The following is a 16,292-nucleotide window of genomic DNA, read 5'->3' on the forward strand; positions in this document are numbered from 1 at the left end:
CTTGTGTTGCTATCACCAGAGCTTCTGCTCTGAGGCAGGGGAGAGGTGACAGGAGCAAAGACCTTTATTTCTATGGCTGGAGCACAAGTGGCTGGAAGCAGAATGCTCTGCGAAGTTTCCTGTGAGCCCTTGTCAGCTCTGACTGCTGTAGAGAGAACCCGCTCAATAAATTGGATGGTTTAAATAATATATGGACTCTCTGGCTTAAAAACCGCTGCGCGAAGCACTCAGCTTGCAGCAGGTTCCTTGCCTTTCCTTTAAGAAGTTCTCTTTGCCAGGCATCAAAATCTCACTTCTAACTTTTGGGTTTTGCTGTGCAAGGCTTCTGGCGAGAGCTGAGCGGGCTGGTGCGCGTTTCGCAGCGCTGCTTTCATCCCGTCTTCCTTGATTCCTTGTTTGTTTCTTTTTCTAAAGGTCATTTAACGAATCTCTCTTGGCAGAGAAAGGAAAAAGGTTTTTCCCCCCAACAAAATGACCCAGTCAACACATTTCACGCTCCCAAACAAGCTCAGGAGCTTCCCCAGCCACCAGACACTTACTCTTATTGCTAAAGTTACGTATCAGGCCTGAAGATCATCATCTCACTGTGCCATGGCTTTATGTCTTCATCCCCTCTCATCCAGCACTTGCGGTCCAAGAGACAAACCTGAGGAGGGGGAAGGAAGAGACAATTATTTCAGTGCTGCAGGTGGGAAATGGAGTCACAGTGAACTGCCAAAAGTCACAGAGATACAGCACAGCAGAGAAAAAGGGCTGAGCTCCTGTATTCTGGTGCTTTAATCACGTTGCCATCTTCTTTCTCTGCCCCTTGGTTACTTCACGATCTGATGACGGTGATAAGAGAGGACTTTCATAGGTCTACTCATTTCTGATTGACAAAAGATGCTTTTAGAGGATTCATCCACACAGCTGTCCCTGGAAGTGTTCAAGATCAGGTTGGCCCCCACGGCAGAGGCTTGGAGCTGAATGAGCTTTAAGGTCCCTTCCAACACGAACCATTCTATGATTCTATGTCCTCTTACACAGGGCTCTCTGGCAGACTGTATCCAAGATGAGGATAAAAGTACCATGACAGATGCTTTGCTCCCCACATTGCTCTGTTCTGCCTGCAGTGCTCTCCTGGGTTGCCTCAGGATCCCTCAGTGAGACCTGTGCCTTCATCCCTGTTGAACCTGTCCTGCTTTCCTGGGGTGAGTAACAACAGCCAAACCATAGCATCAAAGATGTCAGGGAAGAACCACTCGTGTGAGCATTGAAGAGCATGGAGCAGCTTTGTGCAATGGATAGAAGTCACTTCAGTCAGAGCTGGTTTCAGTATCTACAAATGATTTCATCGTGCTAGGATCCTTCTGTAGTCAATGGGGAGAAATAGGCTCTTAAGGGTGTGATTCGTGTGACCTACTTTAGGCATCTACTTTGGAATGAGATGAATTACACCTCTGGCTCCATCGACTGTATATTGATGAGATGTCTGTCTACTATAAGAAAGGAGCTTTGGGTGACTAGCTTAAACTTAGAAGCCTGAATTTAATCAGATTAATCCACCCTGTATGTCTACACATGCTCCAGTTCTCTCTCTTGTTGCTGTGTAGACATGGCAGCGAGTGCCTTTTTTCCTTTGGAAGCCTGCAAATAAATCAGATTCAGCAAGCACTCAAAAAGGAGCGGCAATGAGATAGCGATGGCGTGTGCAGGAAGCTGGGCAGGGAAAGAGATTTGCTGCCCTGTGTCTTTGGGGGGGGGGGGGGAAAAGTACAGAAATCAAGGGCAATAAAGGTGATTTTTGTACCTAAAAATAAATATATATTGGCGAAGGGAGGTTTCCTGGAGTTTTCTGGCGATTTGCCACAGAAAGGAAAAAGGTCCTCCCCTCCCCACCGAGCCATTCTTCCTTGAAAGGTTTGGACAATTACTGCATTTTACCTTTCCCACCACAGCGTGGATGCTTTCTTCTTTTTAACAGTTTGTCTATGAGCATTTTAGCTTCAGCTTAATAAGAGAGGATTGATGTTCACACTCTACGGAGAGGTTGTGCAGGGCGACTGTTTCTGCTTGTTGCAGCAAGGAGCTTATTGAAAGAGAGGCCCCAGGCAAGTGGGTGGGGGGGATAACAGTAAGAAGTAACCTGTTCTCTTCCTCCACTACAAAAAAGCCCCCACAATGAGGTGCAAAGAGAGGATAACAAATCACAGGTGGCGTGAAATGATTGTCATCATGAGAATCGAAATCCTACCAAAACAGAATGATAATGCTTTATGTTCAACCCTCCCACTGGGAAGAAAAAGGAAATCTCACCTATTTGCCCTATGTCTCTGACAAAAGTGACTCGACTGCTTCAATCGAGAGCTACAAAAGAGTGCCTTGTTCCATTTCTTCATTTCAAGTGTCCACCTCCCTGAGTGGATCTGAGCTTCTGGAAGGCGCTCACACACCACCTTGAGAAGGGCTGTGCAATGGCCAAGAAATAATAAAGTACATTTCAAAGGATGCTGTCACAAAACTATTTCTCTGATTATCACAGTGCTGCTTTGCAGCTGCACAGCAAAGAGCACTTTGGGAGCCTGACATCAAGACAGCACTCCCCTATCAGGCTGTGTTCAATGCCTGATGGAAGAAGGGCCGATGGGGGCAGTGTCTGATACGCTTCCCATATAGCAAAGTGAATGTTATCACATTATCACTTCTTTAGACACACACTGCCACTTCCCACCTCTCAGATCCAACCATTAATAATCAAGAGCCAAATTTCTCACTCCTTGTCCTGTGGAATTCCACAACAGGACAAATGAGCTTTTCTGCACCAAACGAATAGACTTGGGTTGTGTCTTGTTCCCTTAGACCTCAGTAGAAATTGTCAGGCTAGGGGTGGACAGAGCAATAGCCTCAGGCCTTATCAGCATGGTAAAGCCTCTCTTAAACTCTGAATATCATCCCAAATCTCTTTGAGTCTTGGAGCTTAAGATCAGTGGTTGTGCTTCTGTAAACTGCGATTCAAGGCTTGGCTCTTCACTTAATACTATGGGGTATAAAAGGTAGCCAGGCTCTAAGTCAGGAACACGAGCGTCTCCTGATCATCCCTCACCCATGCAAAAGTCACTCCAGGCTGAAATCCCCCTGCCATTTCATTTCTCCCTGTTGGTGGGTTAAACTGGATCATCTCCTGTTTGTCTTGGCGTGCAGGGTCATGAAAGGCAGAGGGTGGAAATACGGTTAGCAACACAGGTTTGCATCAGAAGAATCCATGTTCTGCTGCAAAAGCACGGGGTCTGCTTTTTAATGACTTGCTTCTTTGTGCCTATTTTTATGTATTTGATCTCTTCCCCTTTGAAAAACACCAGCAGCAAAATACATCGGGGCTGACGGCGTAGTGAAATGGGAGGAGGGCTGCAGAGAGGGATTGCAAGTGCCAGAAAATTGCCTGATAAGATGGGTAACTGCCAGGTAAGATGGAAGGTTTGAACACAGATCTGTAGATCTCAGATGCAGAGATTTTAGCTCTTTCACTTCAAGGCGTGCCTGTATAGATGAACCTGGTCAAAAAGAGGTTGTGTTTCCAAAAGGACCCTTGTGAGTGTGACTTCCCCCTGTCGACATGAATTACTTCGCATCAGTCAGCTTTGATCTTCTAAACTACCCCTCAAGGCCATGGGCAGCTCCCTTTGAGGGCTTTCTGCAGGTTATTAAATGTAATGTACCTGTGATTTCAATATCGCATCCTGCTCAGGACTCATTAGATCTCAAAACGGGTGTAAGTAGCAGTGAAACTCTTGTTCCCATCTTAAACCAGCCAATGAAATTAAATGCTTTAGATGTCAGCTTACCTTCTAGTGAACCAAAGCAAGAGCTGCAGAGAACAGGTTACTACAGCCTGTTCCCATCGTGTGCTGAGGGTCAGGGACTGCGGAGACCTGTGAAAGACATTGCCACCTGAGCTGAAGGATGAGCCGATGGCCAAGAGCAGCCTCCCAGTCTCCTTATTCCATTACCAATCCTCAATGGCTCCATGGTTGTCATGACATTCTTCCTGATTGATACCTCTTGTCATTGACACAAGGATCTGCTCCCTCTCCACTTTGTGAGAAGCCAGGTAAAATAATTCCACCATGCCTCCCTTTATATGAAAATGGAGCAAAGCGTGGCACGCAGATATTCAATCTCCCATCGGAGATAAAGCGCCTTCATTTACTAGCTCAGAAAATCAATACCTGTGATTTGATATGAGCATTTATTTTCACTTAACTCCTTTCTATCACTGAGCCACTGGGGGAAGGCAGGAGAGCTTCATTTAGTGTAGTGGGCTTTGCAGGGAATGCTGCCGAGTGAATTGCACTTCACTCTGTGTACACATTCATCTGTCGGGCCAATATTCATCTTGTGCATGTCTCGTTTTCCCAGGCAGGTTGTGTCCAGACGTGAGGCAAACCATGGACCATGGGTTAACGTCTTGGACTGTGGCACTGCTGCTTCTTCATAGGAGCCTGTGTGGCCATGAGGCATCATCCCTCGGAGCTGGCAGAGGACAGGATGGATCTTGGGGGCCAAAAGGATCATTTCTGGAGTCATGGACATCCCCTCTGGTCTCTTCATGGGACCCCAGAGTGGTTTTCAAAGCTGTCTGGGACTCCGGATACCGGAGGCGTTGGTCCAGGGGTGTATTCACATCCCCACAGAGGGGTGATAACTACCACCGGCTCCTGCTCGCGGTGCTGGTGCGGTGGCACGCGGGTGGGTGAGGATATAAATACTAAACAGAGAAGTCAGGTTGTCAGCGTGCGGGGATGGAAATGAAGAGCACTGACCAGTGATGACCTTTTGTTTACATTTCCCTCCGAAAGGGAGAAATAATTGCAGTTTCTATGTGATGCTGCCTTCAAATTATACCCTCTCTCCCTGCTCTATTCAAGACCAGCCAGTGATGACATTAGAGTCTTGAATCAAACTAAGTGGTTACTATGGTGTCAGGCTGAAATTATGAATCTCAGAGCCCGCCAGCTTGGAGAAAGAGCAGTGGCGGACACATAATTAAAACTGGGAGAGAGAATAGAAGCCGCATTGTATCTGAATAGCAGCGAGATTGCACTTCCGAGGAGCCGTTACCCAAAAAAAGAGGAGGAGAGGGAAAAAAGATGTGCTTAGCAATGCAGTTAAATGCATAATCAGGGCCCAGGAACAATGCACTCTGCTGGTATTTTATTGCTGGCTGCACCTTCACGTCTCCAGTGACTGCTTAGAGCCCTCCCTACAATCCAGCAGCCCCCTCACAGTTAAAAGATGACATAAACCAAACCACCTCAAGGCTTTCCATCCAGAAGACTGGCTTTGCATGGCGAAGTGATGTGGTCTCAACCACGATCCTTACCCTGAGTGGGGCCACAAGCAGAGCACTGATTGACGAGGGGCGAGGAGGTAGGGCCGGGGTGTTGGGAAGCAGGACTGAGCTGGTAATTTCAGCGGTCATTAGCGGAGCTCATTGTGAGGTTGATAGATCTGCGCTGCTTTGTTACAGTTAAGTGGACTGACTGGGGAACACAGAAGCGTTTCCAGTGACATGACAGCTAATTTAGAAAGGGGGGAGTGGTGGGAAAAGAACATGCATTATTCCATAATTATATCTCGCCCCGTTCCAGCCCCATGGCCGACTCCCCTGACAACATAACTCCGGTTTCTCTGACACCCTGAACAAGAGCGAGATGGCAGGCTTCTCCCTTTGGGCTGCTGCACAGTAGGTCCCAACCTGCTTGTGGCCTGTTATGCATTATCCTACTTCTGTACTCGTTAAACACCACTGACACCACAATCCCGCTAGCCCTCCCACTGCCCAGGCATCGTGTTTCCATAAATCCTTTATAAAATGCATTGGACTTTGTTCTTGTCTCCCTGTTTGGTGCTGGAGGATGCCCATTCACCCACCCTGCTGATGTCCAATGGACTAGATGGATGCTAAGCTATGCTATCTTGAGCAGGGAGAGCAATTCGTCCCAAAGCTTGCAATGATGTGTATCGTTTAGACTTGGAGCATTCCAGCCAGAGCCCTGGGAAGAAACAGACCACCTTCCACTGCAGGCACCCCTCTGCGTTGTTTCCTAGGGGCAGATGTACGATTAATAGGTGATAAAAGAGCAGGTTGCATCATTAAGTACAGTAAGGAGAGCCAGCAGAAGATGGTGCTGAGGTTTATCAGCCATGTCAGAGACATCATTTACCATGTACAGATGCTCTAAAGAAGATGTATGAATTCACCTTTTAAATAAGGGGGTTATTTTTTATCACTAGGCTCAAAATACCTGAGCTGAATGCTCCTGGGGACAGATCTGCAGAAAGAATAGATGCTGTTTCCACCTTCTCCCAATCCTGGCTCCACCTATACAGATAATTAAAGGTTTGCAGAGATGGAACCCAACACTGCTAAAGAAAAATACCACATCTTTTTAATTGAGCTCCTGTGTATGTAATAGAAAGAAATCCAGACTATGGCCAGTAGGCAGCACAGGAGTTGCCTTCCATCTTTCTTCTTTCAGGTCTTTGAGGCTGCATTTCAAGAGGGAAAAGGAAAAGTAATAGAAATGCAAAGCAGAGGGGTGGGAATTGGCAGGAATGCTGGTGGGGCGGGCCCGAAAGCTCTGCATTGGGAGAAGTCCTCAAATGCAGCTGCTGCTTCATGGAACCAGTGGCTATTTTTGATGCACTGCGGCTGTGTTTGCACTTTCAATTGCTGTCATTAGGAAGGCAACGCCAACTGTTGTGATTAGTACATCAATGTGGTTCATCGGAGGTAGCCACTTCCCTCTTTGAGCACCTGCTGGATGTCTTCCTATGCACAGAGGTCAGGTGAGTCTGCTCCAGTTATGCCAGTTGTAGTGTTACCAGGGCTTGCACATTCCTCATGTAACCACAGATGTGCTTCGGATGGAGATCTGCAAGGCCCAAGGATGACGGCAGTTGGGCAAGCAAGACTGAAGTGTCTCTAGGCAAGAACTAAGGGAAGTTTCCTGGCCACTTGGAACATCTTCAGACTGAAAGAAGGTGGATTTAAATGAGCTCTTAGGCAGAGGTTCTTCCCTGTGAGGGTGCATGGGGTGCCCAGAGAAGCTGCCCCATCCCTGGCAGTGTTCAAGGCCAGGTTGGACACAGGGTGCTGCTCCAGTGGAAGGGGTCCCTACCCATGGCAGGGGTTGGAACTGGATCAGTTTTAAGCTCCCTTCAACACAAACCAGGCTGGGATTGTGGGATTCTGTGATTTGTTTGCAAATCTGATTTTCATGTGAGCATGTCACTGGCACAAATACTCCCTCCCCTGAAGAATCATAGGATAGAATAGTTAGGGTTGGAAAGGACCTTAAGATCATCAAGTGCCAAACCCGCTGCCAAAGAATGTCGAAGTAAAGGAGATGGGGCTCTGTTTCCCATAGGGGTGTCCTTAAGAAAGCAACTAAAAGAGTTCTGATTTTGGAAACATTCAAGGGTCAATAGTAAGGTGCCCACTGTTGGGATGGATACAGATCTTCACAGCAAGGACACAGTGATAATGGTCATGGATGGCCAACTCGAAGGCTCCTTGGCAAACTTAGGAGAAGGTGTTATTTTTTTGCAGTTATGGTTTTCACGAGAATCTTAGGTTTTTAAGGCAAACCCATCTGTCAGGAAAGATGTAAGTTAATCCCATCTTGAGGCAGAGGGGAATTCTTCCCTGTTCCACCTCATTTTTTCTTCCACTTAGAAAGATTTTAATGAATTCACTTCTCCCTAATGTTAGCCTATCTAGTTCTCCTTTCAACTGTTCATGGTCAGGCCTTAGTGGCCATCAGAATCCCTGTTATAGCAGAATATGAATTATATGATTAAGAAAAATATTCAGAAAATAGCAATATTTGGCTAAGTCTGTTGAGCTTTAATTAAAATTAATATTATACCTTATTGGAGCCGAAATTCTGAAGCATCACATGTAACTGAATATATTTAACCAATTAACTAAGTCAAACAAGGCTGTCTAAACTTAATCACAGACCTCTCCATTCCCCTATTACGTCAAGTGCTGCTAATGCTGTTATACTTTTGACAAGTGGCCGCTGGTAAATGAGCAAATCAATAATGTATTTGAGCTAGACAAGAGCGGGGGGGAACTGAGCACATCTGCATTTCCGCAGTGCCTTTTGCTGAGGATCTCAAAGCACTCTGTGAACCTTTAATGTGTTGGGCTTCCAGCAGTGTGGGGAGGCAGAACAAGGTGGGTGAATTATGGATGGCCCACAAGAAGCAGAGGGATAAAGGTTTAGATCCAGACGGGGGTTTAGATGCCACGCTAGATGCTTGGCTTGTGGCAGACCTCACCCTGCCCATTCTCCCCACAGGACATCCCATGTCCCATGAGTAGAACTCCATCTACTTCCATTCAGCTTGTGTTTTTCAATCGGAGGCTGCACAGACCAAACTTTGGCTGCTTTAAGACCCATTTACACATTCATCCTCTGCACCAATTTGGGGTTCATGGCCCTCTCCTACTTGTGAATCTCTCCTGAGCAATCTCCACAGTGCTCCACAGTATGTTTTATAGCCCATTCTGGCATGAAGATGCAACACAGCTTGGTTGGCCATCCCCACTCTCTTGGAAGAGAACAGGGCCTTCCAAAATCCTGGTACTAGTGAAGTTTGAAATGCTCTGAAAGAACTAACATCGACTTTCCATTTGGGACCTTCTTGCAATAACAGTTAATCCCATTGCCGGGAACCTGCTCTTGATATTCATCCTGAATTTTCCTATTATTAGAACCGAAGTCTAGGGACATATTTGTAACGTCCCTTGTACAATAAGTAAAAGAAGTATTTATATAGTCACAACACTTGTCTGTTTAGCCTGAAATTTGAAAGACCTTTCCAAACACTAAAGCAATAACCCAGGTGAGGAGAGCAAACACTTTTAGCCCCACTGTACAGGAGGAAATCAAGGCCAGAAGAAATCCATGCATGATTTGCCTGATATAATGTATTGGGTCTGTGGCTGAGCTGAGCCGAGTTTCCAGGATGCATTCCCTAATCTCTAGACAATTTTCCTGCATTTTTTAAAGGCAAATGTTACACATCAGGATTGTTGTTCTTCCTCTTTATGGAATACATCTACAAAGCAGTTTTCCTATAATGGGTCATTTATGTTGCATCACAGTGTGCTTAATGGATCTTTACATCCCTGGAGGAGTGACACTGATGCCACACTACCCCTTGTGGAATCAGGAGTTCAGTTCCAGTTTTGGCAGCTCTGGGATGAACTGGAGCAGTTTTCTTGACTCCAGCAGAGCCACTTGGGATCGCTCCCAGTTTGAATCAGTGATGGGTGATATCCAGGAGGGCTCAGACCCCATCGCAGAGCAACAGGAAGGTAAAGAGCAGTGATTGTACTCAAAGTTAAGGAGGTACTTTGGGGAATGAAAGGCAAAGATGACTCGTGCCCCTGAAAGCAGCAATGCAAAAGGAAGTTTGGATAACGGCACATAAAACTGTTACACAGGAAAGGCATCTTTGGGCCACACTGACACTGTGAAGTTGTGTTTAGGGTATATGAAAGGGGTAGAAATTAATCTAAGATGGATGAGGGAATTTCCTCAACAGAAGAAGGAAAGAGAGCGGAGATGGGGGCAGAAAGGGCAGTGAAGGCAAACACAACTCGAGCTCCCAAATTTTACAAGTGGGGACTTGGAACAACTTTATCATGGTGCCAAAGATCCCAGAGTTCCTTGGGCATCACCTTTTCTGCTCTGCCTCTGTGGGAGATGGCTTCATGAGATAATGATGTTCTTTCAGCACAAACCTCTTTCATTCCTGCAGGGAATTACAAGAGGAAAAGGGAAAAGAAAGGAGGGTGGGAGGTGGTGGTGGGAAGAAACCAATGTTATTTACTCCTCTGCAGCTGACATTAAAGGCTCCTTTAAGGGCCAGTGGGTTATTAACTTCCTGTCGCCTGCCACAATGATATGCTGTGACATATTGTCACCGCATTCCAGTGAAGCCTTAAACATTAATTGGGAAGTAAGATGAGTGAAGCGGCTTTAATGAGATACCTTGTTGTAACTTCTAACTTTACACATTATTTACAGTGATTCCACTAATGGTTCCATCCATCAGAGACAGGGAGAGGGACTGGGGAGGAGAGCAGGGGAAGGAGGGGGTGAAAAGGAAGAGATAGATATCAGAAGTTGAGTGAGAAAGTGTGGGAATAGAGTGGGAAGAAGCCACAAGTTGTGGGACAGAGAGAGAAGGAGAAGGACAATCCCTCAGGTGTTTTTCCTCCCTGATTTACTTTCTTTCAGCCATTTAAAATTGAAACCAACAGGAGGTGAAAGCACCAAGAGACCAAAGACCATGGCAGGTATGATGTAGAAGTCATGGTGGGGGCGCTGCACTCTTCAAGCTGGTGCTGCCTGGTGTAACACCCAAACTTACAGTTGTGTGACAGCACAGAAACTCCATCCCTTTCCATCCAAACATCCACAGGAGCAGCCCTTTCCATCAACAACACAGCTCTGCCCGCTCTGCAAAGCTAGCACCAGCCCTAAGGCTGAGAGAAGACCATTGCCTCACACCTTACATGCCCTCCAATCACAGCCCTAAGCTACCAATGGGAAAGATGCTGAATTGGCAACCTGAGACCCTGAACTCCCCTGAATAAGGGCTAGATCCCATTGTTAGAATCATAGGATAGTGTGGGTTGGAAAGGACCTCAAGATCATCCAGTTCCAACCCCCTGCCATGGGCAGGGACACCTCACACTAAACCATCCCACCCAAGGCTTCATCCAACCTGGCCTTGAACACCGCCAGGGATGGAGCACTCACAACCTCCCTGGGCAACCCATTCCAGTGCCTCACCACCCTCACAGTAAAGAACTTCCTCCTTAGATCCAATCTAAACTTCCCCTGTTTAAGTTTTAACCCGTTACCCCTTGTCCTGTCACTACAATCCCTGACAAAGAGTCAGGTTGTTGTGATGTTTGTCCTCCATTCAGCACTGGGATCAAAGCTAAGCAGGTAGGAGATGAACCCGGTTTCCATGCTCCCATTATTCCCTAAAAGAGTCATCTGCATTTGTGAGTTGGACGGGTGCATACTGACGAGATGAAGATTTGACCCTGTTCGAATTAGGAGCAGAATGAGAAATCATTGAGTTTGAGAAGACCACGATTATAATAGCATGGCCTGGCAGGAGAGTGCCCATAGCACCAGGCATTTACTTCCTAGCTAGGAGACACTTGCCTTGGATTACAGGCTACACAGTTACAGGATGCACTGTGTGCCAGCAGGTTTGGGTGCTCCTGGTTTTGTTTTCTATTAAATCATTCCTATCTTTGCTAACAGCAGAGCCCCACATGCAATCACGGCTAATGGATTCCAGTTTTATTCCTCGAGTTAAAGCACACTTTGCAGTCCTGGGCTGGCTGGCTGCTGAAACGGAGCAGACAAAGAGACAATTAATCGCACGTACGGGTGTATAAAAAGCACCTGGGGATAGATCAGCTGGGGGAAACACATGGAGCTGGAGAGCACATGCGCCAACGGCCCCTTTTCCTATGGAAAGTTGAAATCCCGAGCTCCACTCCCAGCTACCTGTCAAGGTTGGCGTGCCTTTAATTATAACGTCTGCGTGCTTCTTTAGGCACCATTTAATTCTCTCTGACAGGCAGCGATTTAAAAATAAAGGCAAACACTGCGAAGCTGGTGGCAGATCGGAGCCGGGCGAGGGATGCGCTAATTGCCAGATGCTGTTCATTTGCCTCCGATCCATTACCAGAATTAAAGGAGAAAGAAATGGAAGTAGGGAAGGGGGGGGGGGAACCCCAGCCCTGCCTCCCCTACACAAAGCTGCCTGCAGGTTTGACTCCACTGAACAGAGCACATTGGGATGTTTCTGCATTAACAGCGTCACAGGCCAAGTGGCTTTATGCAATGGACTGTGGAGCATCTCTCTTGGGGTGCGGTGTTCAGCGGCTTCCAGGGCTAGCAAGGAAATCTTTCCCCACGGTGCAGCCATCTGTAGCCTCTCGCTGACATTTCCAGCAGCTAATCTGCTTTATCAGAGGTGAAAGATTTCCATAGCTGGTGGCTCGGGAGAACAGGAGGAGAAGTCAGGAAGTCAGGCTGGATTTAAAGGAACTCTTCACTTGGATGGTTGCTACCACCTAGACCCGGCATTTCTTGTGCTATTTAGTCTGGGAAAGAGGATTGCTATTGCCAAGGGAAACGAAACAAGGTCAAGGATGAAGACAGACAGCTTACATTTGCTCCTGAGGCAAACTTGAGCTGGATTTGGGCTTAGCCCAGTGGGTTCTCCGATGAATTTTGCCTCTGTGGATACTAAAGGGAGATTCATTTATTCACAGCTGATTCCTGGGGGGAGACTCAGGTGCCAAAACCAGGCATTTAAAGCCAGTTAAGACATAGGGATCTGTCAGAGAGATCCACACAGAGCTTATAGAACATAGGAGCTAAGGGAAACCTAACCCTTCCGGAGCAGTTTGTCTCCTTCCAGTCAGTCACTGCATGAGACGTGTACCCTGGAGGGCAGGGGTTTTGTAGCCAGCAAGCAATAAGATCATCATTGACCCCTGCCAGCTCCTGGGGAAGCCATTGGTGTGGGGTGTCATCCTCCCTCAGCTGCAGGGTGATGGGCTGGAGGGCATCAGTGTGCAGCAGCAATTGTTGGGGAAGTACGGGCTGCTCAATGGGATCGCACATGGAGACCTTTCCATTCGGGACTGCAGCGTTTGGTACAGCTGCCAGGCCACACCGCTCACTCTGGAGTGCCTTCTGCACAGCCAGGCCAGCGCGGGGAGCAAGGCTGGGTCCAAACACCCAGCAGCATCTCATGGCTGCGTGTAGAGACGGAGGCACAGAGGGCTTCAATTCTGGTTTAAGATAAAAGGGTCTCTCTTTCAACTGAGAAGTGGATCAATTCATTAAATAGACCCTAAGAAAATGCCTCTGACTCTTGTTCCTTTGGGTTACCCATCAGGCCGGGTGTTTGCTGTGAGCAGAGGGCAGCTGTGAAACGCTCCATGTGCAGTGCTTCAATCTCGACTTCAAAATCAAAGTGAGAAAGAAACGATTGAAAAAGGGGGAAAGAAATGACTGAAAATGCAGCTTGTTGCCCTCTGAAAGGTGGCTGACAACCCAGTGCCATCCAAATGGCATCCTCCTGAACTCAACTCTGCCTTTCTTTTTCTCCTTGGTGTATTAGAAAACCCACTGAGCCTTCTTTTTCCACCAGCTCATCAAGCTCCTGTCAACAGGCCAGGCTTAGCGCAGGAGTGAGCCAGAAGTGGGCTGGATATCCAGATGAAAAAGTCCCTTTGGGATAGGATGTGGCCTGGTGCAGGAAAGGGTGGATAACTTCACTCTGAGCCATCTTCCTTGCCTCCAAGTCAAGGTTATCCTGATACAGACAAAGAATTACACATGCTCCTGAAATAAGTAATTAGGCTCATGGCTCACATATAGCCAGCGAGCCCGGAAGAACCAGAGCATCCATAGCTATCAATGGGGTTTTTCAATTCCTCATTCCTTTAAAAGTAAAAAGTAGGACAGGGGAGCCGTGGAGGAGGGTAACAAGGCAAAAATCAGTCTTCTGTCGTTTGTGCTGCTCTAATCCATGTGAAAGAGGTTCCCAACACCAGTGTTCGGGTCCTCCTCCCTCGATGGGGTAAATGCAAGGAATTCATTAAACAGACAACCTGGCCGTGCCCAAATCCTTCATCTGTCGCAGGGATTTGTTTTAGAAAGCTCTGCTTTTGCATGAGATGGATTTGGATTTGGAGCACAAGGAGTTTCTTCGTTTAATAGCTCTTCATTCTTATCAGGTTGGTCTTCCTTGGGGCTGTCCTTTTAGTTCTCTGGGAGTTTATTCTCCTAACAGGCTCATCTATTCCTCTGTCAGATACTGTTTTAGAATGGCCCCTGTGCCATAAATTGACTCGGTTCAGGAAAATTCCTTCCTTTAACTGGTCCATATGGACAAGCAAAATCCGCTATTAACTGTGTGGCAATAATGTTTTACAGGGGCACTTCTGGCTTTCTACCCACTACAGGTTCAGTTTAATTTTGACTATATTTTTCAACCAGGCTATAGGGTGTCCTGTCCATACTTGGCTAAAGAGGTCAGATACCTTGTGAATGCACCTACTTGCAGCCCTCCCATGCTTTTGATGTCCAAACACCATGCACGGACCACAGGAAGAGGAGACCTGGGGGGGCTTGGAGCAAGCTGCTCTAGTGGAAGGTGTCCTTGCCCATCCAGGGGGTTAGAACTGGATGAGCTTTAAGGTCCCTTCCAACACAAACCAGTCTGGGATTACACGACAGGCTGGATTTAGCACCCATGCGTCGATAGCAAATCTCACCAGCATCCTTCTCCACACACATGACACTACTTGCTGCACTTTGCACCAAAAGTTGAGCTATTCTATGGGCTCTGAGATGTGCATCATTTTGCAAGCAGACCACAGCAGTCGGTTGAAATGCTCCTTCCATGAGCTCTAGATATAATGCAGGGTGAGTAGATGGGAGAGAGGGAACTGCATTATCTTTTCTCCCTAATAAGAAGCGGTACAGAGAGAGAATACTGTATACAGCTCGCTTAACTAATTTTCTAACCAGCAGTCATTGCAACGTTCTCTCTAGGATTAGAAGGGACAAGGGTAGAGGCAGAATAATAAATCCAGACTGGCTGTTTGCAAGCTACAACCATATCATTATAAGAAGCAGTTTAAGGACATCCACTCTGGGGAGAACAACAATCAAATCCGGAGGCCATTTCAGCCCACCATCAGCAGCACAATTAATTAAAATGAAATTCAAGAAAAAATAAGTTTCAGATGCCATCTGAATCAAATCCTCCATCTAAACAGGCCTCTCTGGGGCTATCGCTGCTGGTGCCCTGATTTGAACGGGAAGACGCATCAGATGTAACCTATCTGTTTCCCACTTGCCGCTGCTCTCTGGCGCATCAGTCCACATCTGCAGTCAATGCTCTTCTCTTACCCTATCCCAGGAAATGTGCCATGGGAGGTGGAAAGCTGGCACGGTTGCATCCATGGCTCTTCGGACCCACTCAGCTCAGGCCAATTCTGCTCCTTGCTAAGCTTAATGAAATACCAGCCCTGGTTTAGCTTAAGGCAAGTGATTGCCACAGCAGCGTCACATCCCTGTGCGATGCTGCGCTATGTGCACACAGTAGGTTGAGAAGATTTCTGTAGTGTCCTGCATTGCCCATTGCATGGCTCCAGCATGGAGAGGGCACCCGCCTGCTGCAAGCCTGCTGTCGGCCTTCCCTGCTGAACCCCACTGTTGTCACCCTCTATCAGCTCCTGCCATAACCTCCAGAGCCAATCCTGCCCCTAATCCTCTCCTATTACTGTTGGCCATCTCCATCTAATGCAGTGTGAGAGCCCTGGTGTCATTTCAGCCACCATTTGAAAGCAAGCAGAGGACTTCAGGGGACTTACAATGCCTTTCTGTGCTTTTTATTTAGCTGAGATTCCCAAAGGATCACAGGAGAACCCAAGATGATCCAGGCTGCACAGCATCCTTATTAGATTAGACAGCATCCACTTCCCCCAGGCCACAACCCCAAGGACGTGGAATTACATGAGTTTTCCATCTCTCCCTTCCTGTTATAATCAATGGTAAGAAAATGAAATGCTGATAAAGGAAGAGAGTTACATCCCTGGAGGCACATCCCTACCCCAGAGCGCTTGGTCCCCTTTGGTTGCTTATAGCAACTCAGGCTTTTATCTCTCCTGCTCCCAGTCCTACAGATGTGTGGTGTCATCTCCCAGAATGAAATCCCAAGGGAGTAAATCTCAATCTCAGAGGTTTATCTGCTCATAATCAGTATTACTCTTCTGTCCATACTGGGCCTGCTTTCCCCCTGCATCACTTCCCAGGCACTCGGGGAGAGCTCTGCTGCCTCACACAGTAGGCAGCATCACTGTGGCTTTAGCCACCAGAACTGATTTGCCACTTGCATATCTCCCACCACCACTTTACTGTGTAACTGCATAATTATTTAGCAATGCCAGAAGTGCATCTAGATTAGAGGAGATGAAGCTGAGAGCGCCTTTGAAGAGATGCTTAGGAAGGGCTTGCTATGACACAGATACACCTGCAGGCATGGAGAAGAGGAGAGGGGGAAGCTGTACTTTCAGACAGGGTCTCCAGAGGCTCTCTAGCCAAGAAAATGCAGTGGCATTATTAAAAAGTGTAATTGTTCCATCAAAATGGATGGCAGGAGGCAGGCAGGGCTGAGGGTGG

At 47.2% G+C, this 16,292-nt stretch overlaps 1 long non-coding RNA gene across 2 annotated transcripts in view; it reads right to left on the minus strand.

The window, feature by feature from the left end:
- LOC136018225 (uncharacterized) overlaps window positions 1–16,292 on the minus strand; it is a 40,549-nt gene that overhangs the window by 9,601 nt on the left and 14,656 nt on the right. For both annotated transcript variants that reach the window (XR_010614305.1, XR_010614306.1), the window contains exon 2: window positions 540–646. This is a non-coding gene — a long non-coding RNA (uncharacterized LOC136018225). The remainder of the gene's footprint in view (window positions 1–539; window positions 647–16,292) is intronic.

The sequence above is a fragment of the Lathamus discolor genome, chromosome 7 (assembly GCF_037157495.1).
Source record: "Lathamus discolor isolate bLatDis1 chromosome 7, bLatDis1.hap1, whole genome shotgun sequence".
In the NCBI taxonomy this organism is placed as follows: Eukaryota; Metazoa; Chordata; class Aves; order Psittaciformes; family Psittacidae; genus Lathamus; species Lathamus discolor.